Here is a 10,917-nt window from a genome sequence, read left to right as displayed (position 1 = left end):
TTAGGTCTGAAGAAAGACAGTTTAACTATCACCTTTTGCAATGAAGGTTTAAAAAGACAATTTAAGTATCACCTTTTAAAATGAAAATGCTAAACAGTTTAGCCTAGGCTGTTATCAGAAGTACAAGTGACATCTCTTTCTAAAGAGATAAAAGAGAAACACTACTGAAGAATACCTAGCCACAAAAAATCATGCAACTCAAATTGTCACCTCATTGTTTTGAATATAGTCTAATTTCTAAGAGGGAGTGGAAGACCCTTTTCCCCTCATTTGTCCTCAGGGTTCTGTGACACATTGAAGATCAAAGCCTGTGTGGATCCATCCTCCTTCAAGTTGGGATTTCTAGTAGACAACTGTTGTGTGATCTAACCTCAAAAATGGCAGTGAAGGAAGAGTTCCTATTTTAGTTCTGTGATGACTTAGGGTACATGACTACTATGTGCCAAGGTCTTTACATAAAATGCCTTTTAATGCTCACAGTGACACCTAAGGTGTGTGGTTCTACGTCCATTGTGGAAATGATGACACTGAAGCTCTGATAGAGGAAATCATGTGCCCAAATTTGAACAACCATTGCTTAGAGGAGTTAGGATATTGCCAGGTCTGTCTGACTCTAAAATCATGTTTTTTTCCCACAACAGTATGTTGCTCTACTAAATTCCTTTCAACCTCTAATTGGTATCTTTCCAGCACTAAATTAAGCTCATTATATCTCAGCACTTGGTGGAAATGGGGGAAGTTATTCTCAATTTTCCATTCAAAACCCTTTCATATCTTTGCAGATGGCTCCATCAGCCTTCTTGTACCTTTCTCTTATCTGTTGCACAAAGAGCTAAGGAAGAGTGGTGTTTATATCCCTGAAATAGCTTTGTTCCTTTTAATTGGCATTTAATATGTATCTATGAAGAGGAGTCCTGCTTACAGGAAACTGGTTGGATATTCCATTTCATTTCTTCATTCATCTAAAGGATTTAATGGGGCATGAACTGTGTACCATGCACTGGCTGGCTGCTGCACATTCAAATAAGATCTGTGTTAAAGAATATAAAAGGAACAGCCTGGTTTTGTCTAGCAGGATGGTGAGAACTTCATAGGGTTGGTGGAAGTATCAATAGAACCAGGCAGTGAAGGATGAATTCTCAGCAGATGGGGGGGCTTTTAGGAGGCAGGACATGTGCAGTCATGAGAGCTGGTCACACCACTGGATGGGGGTAAAGGAAGTGCTTGGTAGACTGGAGTGTGTAGAGTATGTGCCGGAAAAGGGCAAGAGATGATTCAGGTAAGGCTAGTGACACAAAAGAGTAGTTTCCATGTCATGATAAACAGTGCATATTTTATGATTATTATGAGAATTAAAAAAAGTGTGAAGAATAATTTAGTGGACACCCACATCCAGTGTATAAATATTTGAGTGTTAGATCTTCTTGTGTAACAGATCCTTAATTGAAAGTTTATTTTATCAGATATAACTGTTCCTGTTTTTTATTTTTTAGTTGCTGTTTGATTGTATGACTGTCTTCCAGTCTTTAAGTCTGTGCATGTCTTTGATGGTGAGATGGAATTCTTCTACATCTCTCTCTCTCTCTCTCTCTCTCTCTCTCTCTTTTTTTCAACTTTTAACTGTTAACTTTACTTCCACTTTCTGTTCAAGTTTCTGAAAGAACAGCTTAAAACCACAGTGGTTGTTCCCACCCGCTCGGTGGCTTGAGCAGTGGGAGCTGCAGACCAGTCTTCAGTGGTAGGCTGGGCACTCCAGTCTTCAGTAGGGAACTGCTGGAGGGGCACAGAGGGCACCTGCTTGCCTTCAGACCAGTCTGCCACCTCAGGCTAGGTATCAGCAAACTCAGGAGCTGGAGCCATCCATTCACCCTGAAATTCCTCCTTGGTCACAGTCTTTTTTTTCTTTTTTGTAACATTTTTTTTTTTTATAGAGGCATGTTTTCTTTCTTTCTTTCTTTCTTTCTTTGTTTGTTTGTTTTGTTTATACATGCACTGGGTACAGTCAGAAGCGCGGGAGGGTGAGAGAATTCACCAGAGCCAGAGTGGGGAGCAGAATAGGCAGAAGGACCGAAGTACACTGCTGAGGGGAGCAGCGGGTGGCAGGAGAGGTCTGCGCGCCATGTGGGACCCTCCTCTGGTGGCCGGGGAGCAGCCGGGGATCGAACCGGCGCCGCAGAGGCTGCGGGCAGCTTCGCAACCCAGCGCACAACCGCTGCGCCACCGGGTAGGCCCCCTTGGTCACAGTCTTCTCAGCAGTGGCCTGCTCTTCCTTTTCAACCTCTTCAGGATCCCTGTGGAAGGAGAGATCAGACATGACCTCCCAAGGGTGTTCATGGGAGATGGTGCCACGCATGCGCAGAACTTCCCGGACTGGCATCCACCACATGAGACCCAATGAGTGAGCTCCCTTATCGTTGCAGGGGATGGCAATGTCCACAGAGCGCAGAGGCGAGTCCGTGTTACACAGAGCAATGGTAGGCAGGTTAACGTAGGACGCCTGTGTGAGAGGCTGGCGGTCAGCCCTGGGATCGGTAACCACCAAAAGTCTTGGCTGCCGGAAAGCTGCCTGGATCTGGATAGTGAAGGTTCCAGGAGTGAAGCGGCCAGCAATAGGAGTAGCTCCAGTGGCAGCAGCAAACTTTAGCACAGCTCGCTGGCCGGTGTTCCTGGATGATATGACACTGACATCAGCCGGGTTTTCAATGGCAACAATGGCACGAGCTGCCAGTACCTGTTTTTGTATCGGGTCTGCTTCGTAACACCAGCAGGAGCTTCTCCCACGTTCTCTTCAAATTTATGATATAGATGCCATCACTTTCCCTTTTGTAGATGTACTGTTCCATCTGGAAGTCAAGGTTGGTGTCACCTAAGTGGGTTCCTGCTGCAAGGAATTTAAGGACATCCTCCTCCTTCTTTGCAGGACATCAAGGGCTCCGGACATTGTGAAAGTTTCCCCTTTAAGTTACGACGGGAACCCAGAACAATGCCATATGGAACCCTCACTGGGTAGAGTGGGAAGGACACTCTACGTGTTTTGACTGGTGAATTCAATGTGTTCTCGTTTTTTTTTTTTTTTAATATTTATTTATTTATGCATACAAGAACTGGGGTACAGGCCAGAGGTGTAGGGGTGAGAGGATTCACCAGAGACAGAGCAGGGAGCAGAACAGGCAGACTGACTGAAATACACTGCTGAGGGGAGCAGCGGGTGAGACAGGAGAGGTCTGCTGAGCCACATGGGTAGCTCCCTGGCTGGCCGAGGGATCAAACTCATGCAGAGGCTGTGGATAGCTTCACAGAACTGTGCTTAACCCATTGTGCCAGGAAGGAGGCCCCAATCTGTTCTGTTTCAGGTGATTATTGAGACATAAGTGCTCATTGACATTTTGTTACTCTTTGGGGGGGTGTTGTTTGCCTTTTATTTTTTGAGGGCTTAATGTTTTGTTTAGCTTCCATTTCTATTGTCTTATGTGTTCTATTTGTTTTTGTTTGAGGCCTCTACTGAGGTTTTATATAATGGGCTATGTGTGTGGCCCATTGGACAGTCCGTTTTCTGACTTCTCATGGGCCACATGTTAGCCGCCTCCTCCTCTTCCTCCTTCATGTTAAGTGATTTAGGTGTCTGTTGCCTCCATATTTGTTGTTCTTTTGCTTTACAGAAACCCCTAATATGTGGCTTGGTGTTGATAAATCATTTTTTGCTTTTCAGTGAAGCTTATTACTCTTCTTTTTATCATAAATGTTTATCTTGCTGGGTAAAGTGTTCTGGGCTGCAAATCTTTTTCTTTAAGTCCTTTAAATATCCCCTTCAGTTCCTTCATGCTTGTCATGTTTCTGCTGAAATGTCTGCTACAGTTTGGTGTTCCTTTATAAGTTGCCTTTTTTCTCTTGGTGTTTTAAATTTTCTGTTCTTGTCATTTTTCATCTTAATTATAACATGTCTTGGTGTATGTCTGTTATTATTTTGTTTGGAATTCTTTGGGCCTCTTCGATCATGATGTGTGGTTCATTTCCTAGATTGAGATGATTTTCAGCAATTTTTTTTCTTTACATAAATTTTCTATGCCTTTCTCTCTCCTCCTTCTGGGGCCCCCACAATACAGATATCTCTTTAAATTTTCCCATTTTAAAATCTTTTCCCTCTATGTTCCATTTAAAAAATTCTTTTCCCTCTATGTTGTTCTGTCTTTGCGTACTCCAGCACTGTTTTTGAGCTCATGATTCTCTACATTGCTCCTTTTTTCCTGCTGTTGAGGCCCTCAGTTGTATTTTTAAATTCAGTTGTAGTGTTTCTTAACTCCATTATCTGTTGTAGTTGCCTCATATTTTCTTTATCTTTATTCTTTTGATGTTTTATGGCCTCTTTTGTTTTATTTTCTTATTTTTGCATTCCATAAGCATTGTTAGAACTGTTATCTTGAACTCCTGTTATGTTTTGCAGTTCTGCTGGGTTGATACTCTTCTTAGGTTTTTTTGCTCCAGATTTATGGTATGTTTTTGTCTTCTCATTTTTAATTTTTATGGGTAGTAATAGGAATAGATTTTCTGTTGTCTTTGTGCTTGTTGAATCAGAGAACTGGTATTAGTGAGGGTTAGTACGTATAAAGAGGATGAGGGCTGTGGTGCAACAAAGACCCATCTGCAGTAAGTGTCAGGAGCTCAAGCATAGGGTGTGCTGGTGGTACAGAGTTGGTGGTGGTCTTCTAGACCAGCTCCTTAGTCTTAGTGTCTCTTACAGTCTTGTCAGTTTCCACTCTAGGCTGTTGCTGAGCTTTAGATACACTGCTGCACACGGATAGCAGTGATACAGCGATATGGGGTCACAGGCTAGGTGCACTTCTTTTTCAACACAGAGCCTTCTCCTGAGGTGTTCCTGCCTGCTGTTGGCAGGTGCTTGGGCTCTAATTTATTCAAGTGTTCCTTTATTGTTTTGGTTTTTGCCCTGGGGAGGGGGTGGCAGGTGTTTTCATATCTCAGCCTTGGCTTTGAATAGTAGCTTCTACTATTAGGTGACACAAGTGATCTGACCTGTTTTTCCTGCCGATTCAGACTCCAGCTGTTCTATATTGAGACTCTTAGGCTCAACCAGTAATCCTCACTCTGCAGCCCCACCCCACTGCTCTCTGTCCTGGGTGCCAACTCTATGCATCCTCTTAGCCATTGCAGTGCTGGGTCTCAGGAGTCCCCGATATTGGAGTGTGCCTGAGTCAACAGTTGCTAGTGGGCTCTGTACAACAGCTACCCCTCCGTCTTGTGTTTTATACTGTGGCACTATAAACAGAATTCCTTTAACATTTTCCCAATCCCTTTCTGCTGAAACCTTACTCAGAGTGTATGCTGTAGTCATCTGTCTTTCCCTGGGGGTTTTTTCTACTTTGTTCTACTGCAATCTAGTTGTGAGTGTATGGAGGAGGCAAGCTCAGCATCTTCACTCTGTTGCCATTGTGCTGGACTCCTGATTCCTTTCTCTCCACCCCTTCCCCAGGGCAATGATCATTCATTTGGTATTTATTCTTTTAAATTTATTCTTTGGTATTTATTCATTAGGGCACATTTTATACACGTGTCATACTGCGACACATCCTTCTGCTCTTGAATTTATTTTACCCTCAACTATGCTTTTGCGCTCTATCCTTATTGATAGATCAAGTTCACTTCTTTTCATTATTATATTGGATCCCATTTTATGAATCTAACATTTAATTAATTCTTCCCCTATGTTTCCAGTTTTACACCATCAAACAATGATGCTGTAATCATCATCTGTACCCTTATTTCTCTGGGGAAGCAGTATCTAATTTTTCTTGATGTTAAAAGAGCCCTGTTGGAGAGTGAGGGATTTATTAAGAAAACAAATAATGAAACAAGAAGTAAAACAGCTCTCTGTCTTTCTGTGGAAATTCTTACTCGGAGGATCTGGCAATTTGCAGGGGAGGGGCAGGGATTTTTTTGGTAACAAGTTTTCCAAATGATTCTTTTCATGAGGGAAGTTGTGATAGGTGTAAAGTACACCCATGTCCATGTACCCTCTTTTGAGAGAGGTGTGAGGTCCCTTCAGGATTTCATGTCAAGAAGTGCCGTAATGAGGTTTATGTTCAGAAGCAGTTTGGTGCCCTTCTGAACAACATAGTAAGCCCAGCTTCGTTTGGAAGCATGCCTCTTTAACTGATGCAAAGGGAAGAAGACATAGTCTGAAGGGAAATAACTTGGACTCTACCAGAGCACTTTACAGAAATGTGGGCAAATGGGACCAAAGCCTGGTGCTTTTCTATTTACAGCCAAATTATTTCCTGGCCCAAGGTTGCTGCAGTGGCTCTCTTTGAGGACTGGTTGGTTGATATCCATGACCACGTTCCCCTCATTGTCTACCTGATTCTTCGTGTTTTCTTCATTTTTGTTCTCTAAGTTCTTTTTCTGGGGGGGAAGTTGGGAGAAATAATTAAATGGAGTTTGAGTTATTTATTTCATATTTCCCCAATTTATGAGTGTCAAAAAAAAAAACAAGATCTGCAAGTTTTAGGAAATTTCTAACTCACCCAGAAGCAATAGAAGTAATTCAATTCTTAATAATTCAGAAATTCATTTCACACTCTTTTTTTGAAGTCTTAAGAAATGGCATTTCTAACCTAATATGTAAGGGCAGACTTTAGGCATTCTGAAGATTGAAGAAGAATCTTAGCGACCATCCTGTCTCAAATCTCTCATTTTACCGAAGAGAAAACTAACAAACCAAGAGCAGAACAGACTGGCCATTCAGAGGGTTAGTGGTAAAACCAGGAATGGAGTGAGTGATGGGCTCTGGCTTCTTTGCCGTGGTTCTGCCACACCACAGGTGTAAATCCCCAGATGGTAAACTATCTTTTCAAATATCTCCACATAAGAGATAGTGGTGGAAAATCACCCCATCACCTTCTGGATGGGACGTTCAGTGACCCTGATGTTATTCTCCATTCTGAAAAGGCCCAGACAGAGCTGACAAAGCTGCCCCAGGTAGCTCATTGTCTGTTCTACCCACACAGCTCTCCTGTAGCCTGTGCTAGTTCCAGGACCAAGCACCCATTTCTCATTGTGTTCCTGCCTCCTGTGGCTAATGGAAGCTCAAAGTTCTTTTTGAAGTCAGTGGAGGAGCTCTGCCTGGATAAACTTTGAGAGAGATGAAGAAGGAACTACAGAGAGACACACACTCCAGCCTGCCAAGGAGAGGAGCTATTTTTAAGTCAGGAAAGGAGACATTACTGTTGAGTGAAAGCAGCCTTTTGAGCCTTTATTATAGCCTCTTAGAAGGAAATTCTTTTATGTCAAGTGTATTGATATAAATTCAGTGCCCAAGTCTAGAAGTTTTATTTTCAGAGAAAAAAGCTCTTTCAGTGTTTCTGTTTCTCTGCTATTAGTAATATACCACCAGCCTCTCAGAAGAAGTAATATTCTGTGTAGTGACAGAGACATTTGTCTGATTTGGCATCAGAGGAACAAGGTTCAAGTCTTGGCTTTGCTACTTACTAGCTTAGTGATAATGGGCAAGTAAATCTGCACATTTAGCTCAGTTTCTTTCTTTTTTAAAATTTATTAATTCTTCTTACATTGTTATCTATTTTTGCATAATAGTTGATTTCTCCACTCATGTTTAATCCCCATAAATCTTCCATCAACACATCACCTGTGACCCGTCACCCTGGTCCCTTGGGCTCTTCCCTATTTTGACCCATGTCCCTCCCCATCCCTTGCTGTATGTCTCGGATCTGTAGTTTACTTCCAAGTTTTGTCTCTTTCTCTCTCTCTTTTTTAAAAGATTTATTTATTTATGCAGACAAGAGCTGGGTTACAGGCCAGAGGTTCGGGAGGTGAGAGGATTCCCAGAGACAAAATGGGGAACAGAACAGGCAGACTAACTGAAGTACACTGTTGAGGGGAGCAGAGGGCTAGACAGGAGAGCTCTGCTGTGCCATGTGGGTTTCTCCCTGGCTGGATGGAGATCGAACTCGTGCTGCAGAGGCTGCGGATTGCATCTTAGTGCTGTGCTTAACCCCCTGTGCCACTGTGGAGGCCCTCTTTTTTTTTTTTTTTTTGACCCTTTGTTTTGGTTCCCTGTATTCCCCCTGTAAGTGAAACCACCCAATGTTTTTCTTTTTCCCTCTGACTTATTTCACTGTAGCTCAGTTTCTTAAGCCTGAAATGATGGCGGTCAGGACCTGCTTTTCAGGGTTGTTCAATCATTCACTCATTCATTCTTTTTTTATTCATTTGAGCGTTCATCTGCTGTATGACAGGCACTGTGCTAAGTGCTAGGAATACAAAGTGAGGTATGGTCCCTGTTTTTATGGAGTTTACAGTCCAATCACAATATGCATGTGAATTCTTAACTGAGTGAGTTCCTGGAGGGTAATGGCATGCAGTAAGTAATGTAAATTGAGGGGCTATGAGTCTAGATTCCATGTCCTCAGCCACTGTCCTATTCTGCTCCCTCTGAGTTAGGTAGAGTATTTGCTGACTTTGCTGAGTAGTGATTAGGTCACCTGAATTAGAAAGAAACTTAGAGCGGATCTGGTACCGTTTGAGATATCTGTGGTGCCCTCAGGCCTTTGATCTGCTGATTTCTGCCACCACTTCCACTGACAAGAGCCTGAGGCCCTTTTAGGACTGCTGGCTCATGTGTAAGGGCTTTAACATGTTCTACTATGAGGGAAAAACTATGGTTGTTTTCTGAACCTTGTAAAGGCACAGGGGGACTTCGCGAGGCATATTTAGTATCCCATACATATGGTGACCATATGTTCTGACTTGCTGGTGACTATTTCAGCTTATGCTTGTCCTCACACAATTATGAATAGGTCTTCCATTCTCTCTCAAGAAGATTCCACTTTGGATAGTAAATTATATGGTTTCCTTTTATGGTCAGTTTATGTGTAAACTTGGCTAGACTTACGTGCCAGTTGTTCAATCAAATCCTAATCTTGGTGCTATGAAGGCATTTTGTAGAAGTGAATAAAGTCTATAATCAGTTCACCTTAAGTAAAGAAAACTGTTATAGATAATCTGGTTGGGCCTGATGCAATTAGCTGAAAGACTTCAGCTGCAGAATTCCGGTTTCTATGAAGGAGGAGGAGCAGGTGAAAGAAGAAAGGAGAAAGAAAAATTCTGGCTGTGGATGGCAACATCAGTTCCTGCCCAAAAGGTGCAACCTATCCTTCCTGATGACTTGCCTTATGGATTTCAGACTTGCCTAGCCAGCCTACAATCACATAAACCAAATCCTTGCAATAAATATATATCATACACACACACACGCACACACATATCATATATATCTTACATATATGTATCACATATCTATCTTCTCTGGTGGAATCCTGATTGATCTTTCTCCCCATCCATAGAGCTATAGAACTTGTGCATAGTGGCCCAGGGAATTAGGGTGAGGTAGGATGAGGTGGGATTTTCCAGGGCCTTTGGGAGTTGTGGGGGGGCAGTGTTGGTTGTTACAGTGAATCAGGATTTGAGCCCAAATCATCTGGTGCCATAACAGGCACACTAAACTTCTGTCTTGCATTGTCCTGCTTCCTTGTATTAAATTTACTGTCAGTTCATAGGAAGTTACCTCTGCAAGGTGCTGTGTTAGCTAAGACTTTCAAGCATCTGTAAGCTACCAGAGAAAGTGCTAGAAGTTGACGGGCCATGTGCTACAGAGCAGCCACACTCTGTTACTGCATTAGCATCTCTTGTGTGAATGCCGAGGCTGTGTCATGTGCTACTCTGACACAGCTACTGTGCTGGAGCTCACAAGTTAGAGGTTGGCCCATTCTTGGAGGGGTTAAGGGTGAGGTCATTCTTGATGTCTTTCATTTTGGACAGAGATAGATTCTTAGGAACCAGACCACAAGAATAGAGAGAACAAAAACCTCAACATTTCATTTAGATTCTGATAATGACAGTGTCATTCCCTGCATGGTGGACGTTGAAGGTCGTGGCTGTCATGCTGATGGAGGGAGAGACAGAAGGAAGGTGAGTAATACAGTGTTCTGTTAACTGAAAAGGAGTAAGTGATACTGTGTTAGAGAGATGACCTAGTTACTTGGTATGCTTTGTGCTCTGCCATTATCACCCCCAGTCATTAGTAAAAACTCAATTGCTTCAGCCCAGAGCAGCTGTGCTGCCATGTATTAAGAAAAGAAAAGAAAGCAAACACTTGGAGCAGTTATAAAGCAGGAACTGCAGTGCTCCCTTGAAACAGGCATGGCATTTCTAAAATAGACTCATGATGCAATCAGCTGTCTGCAGAAGAGTCACCACTAGAGTTACACCTGGAGAGTTGGAGTTTTGACTTTCTGGTGGTGGTGTCAGGTCATTCGTTCTCTAGGTCAAGCCTTGTACCTCCTGCTGCCTGGCAAGTGGTCCTTTCAGAGGAGTGAGCTGCCCTGGGGGTGCAGGGGCAGACTTTTTTGGCTCTGAGTTCTGCCATCATTAACAAAATCCAGTGGATATCCATCAAACATGCTTATTGCAGATATTTTAAAAATGTAATTACTTTTCTGTATAATTTCATAACAACTCTAAAACATTGAAGTAGAAAAAATTTAATCACAATCCTTTTAGACCAGAAAAGAAAATTATTTTATGTTTTTCATGTTTCATGTCATAGTAATCATAGGAAGTTACCGATTTTGTTTTTGGTATGTGTATTTGTGTGTGTGGCATTTTTGTTTTGTTTCTCTACAATGGGGATAATATGCTATAGATTTTCTGGAACAATCTTTCATTTATTTCTGATTTTTTTAAAAAAGGCAAATCTTTAAATATGTAGCAACTGTGACTTAGTTATATGTCTTTGTAGAGTGAAATAAATACATGCATAGGCAGAAATTCTTTGTCATACTGCATTAATTTCTTATTTATTTTCCCATATTTTGACATAGCCTTCCT

The 10,917-nt window shown here is 42.1% G+C and overlaps 1 pseudogene; it reads right to left on the bottom strand.

Moving 5' to 3' along the window:
- Positions 1-1,629: 1,629 nt before the first annotated feature.
- LOC119258506 (40S ribosomal protein SA-like) lies at positions 1,630-2,983 on the bottom strand (annotated as a pseudogene).
- Positions 2,984-10,917: the final 7,934 nt, after the last annotated feature.

This window comes from Talpa occidentalis, unplaced genomic scaffold, assembly GCF_014898055.3.
Source record: "Talpa occidentalis isolate TD23 unplaced genomic scaffold, MPIMG_talOcc4v2.1 talOcc4.5, whole genome shotgun sequence".
NCBI lineage: Eukaryota > Metazoa > Chordata > Mammalia > Eulipotyphla > Talpidae > Talpa > Talpa occidentalis.
The sequence above is the reverse complement of the archived record's forward strand: the minus strand, read 5'-3'. Positions and strand labels throughout refer to the sequence as shown.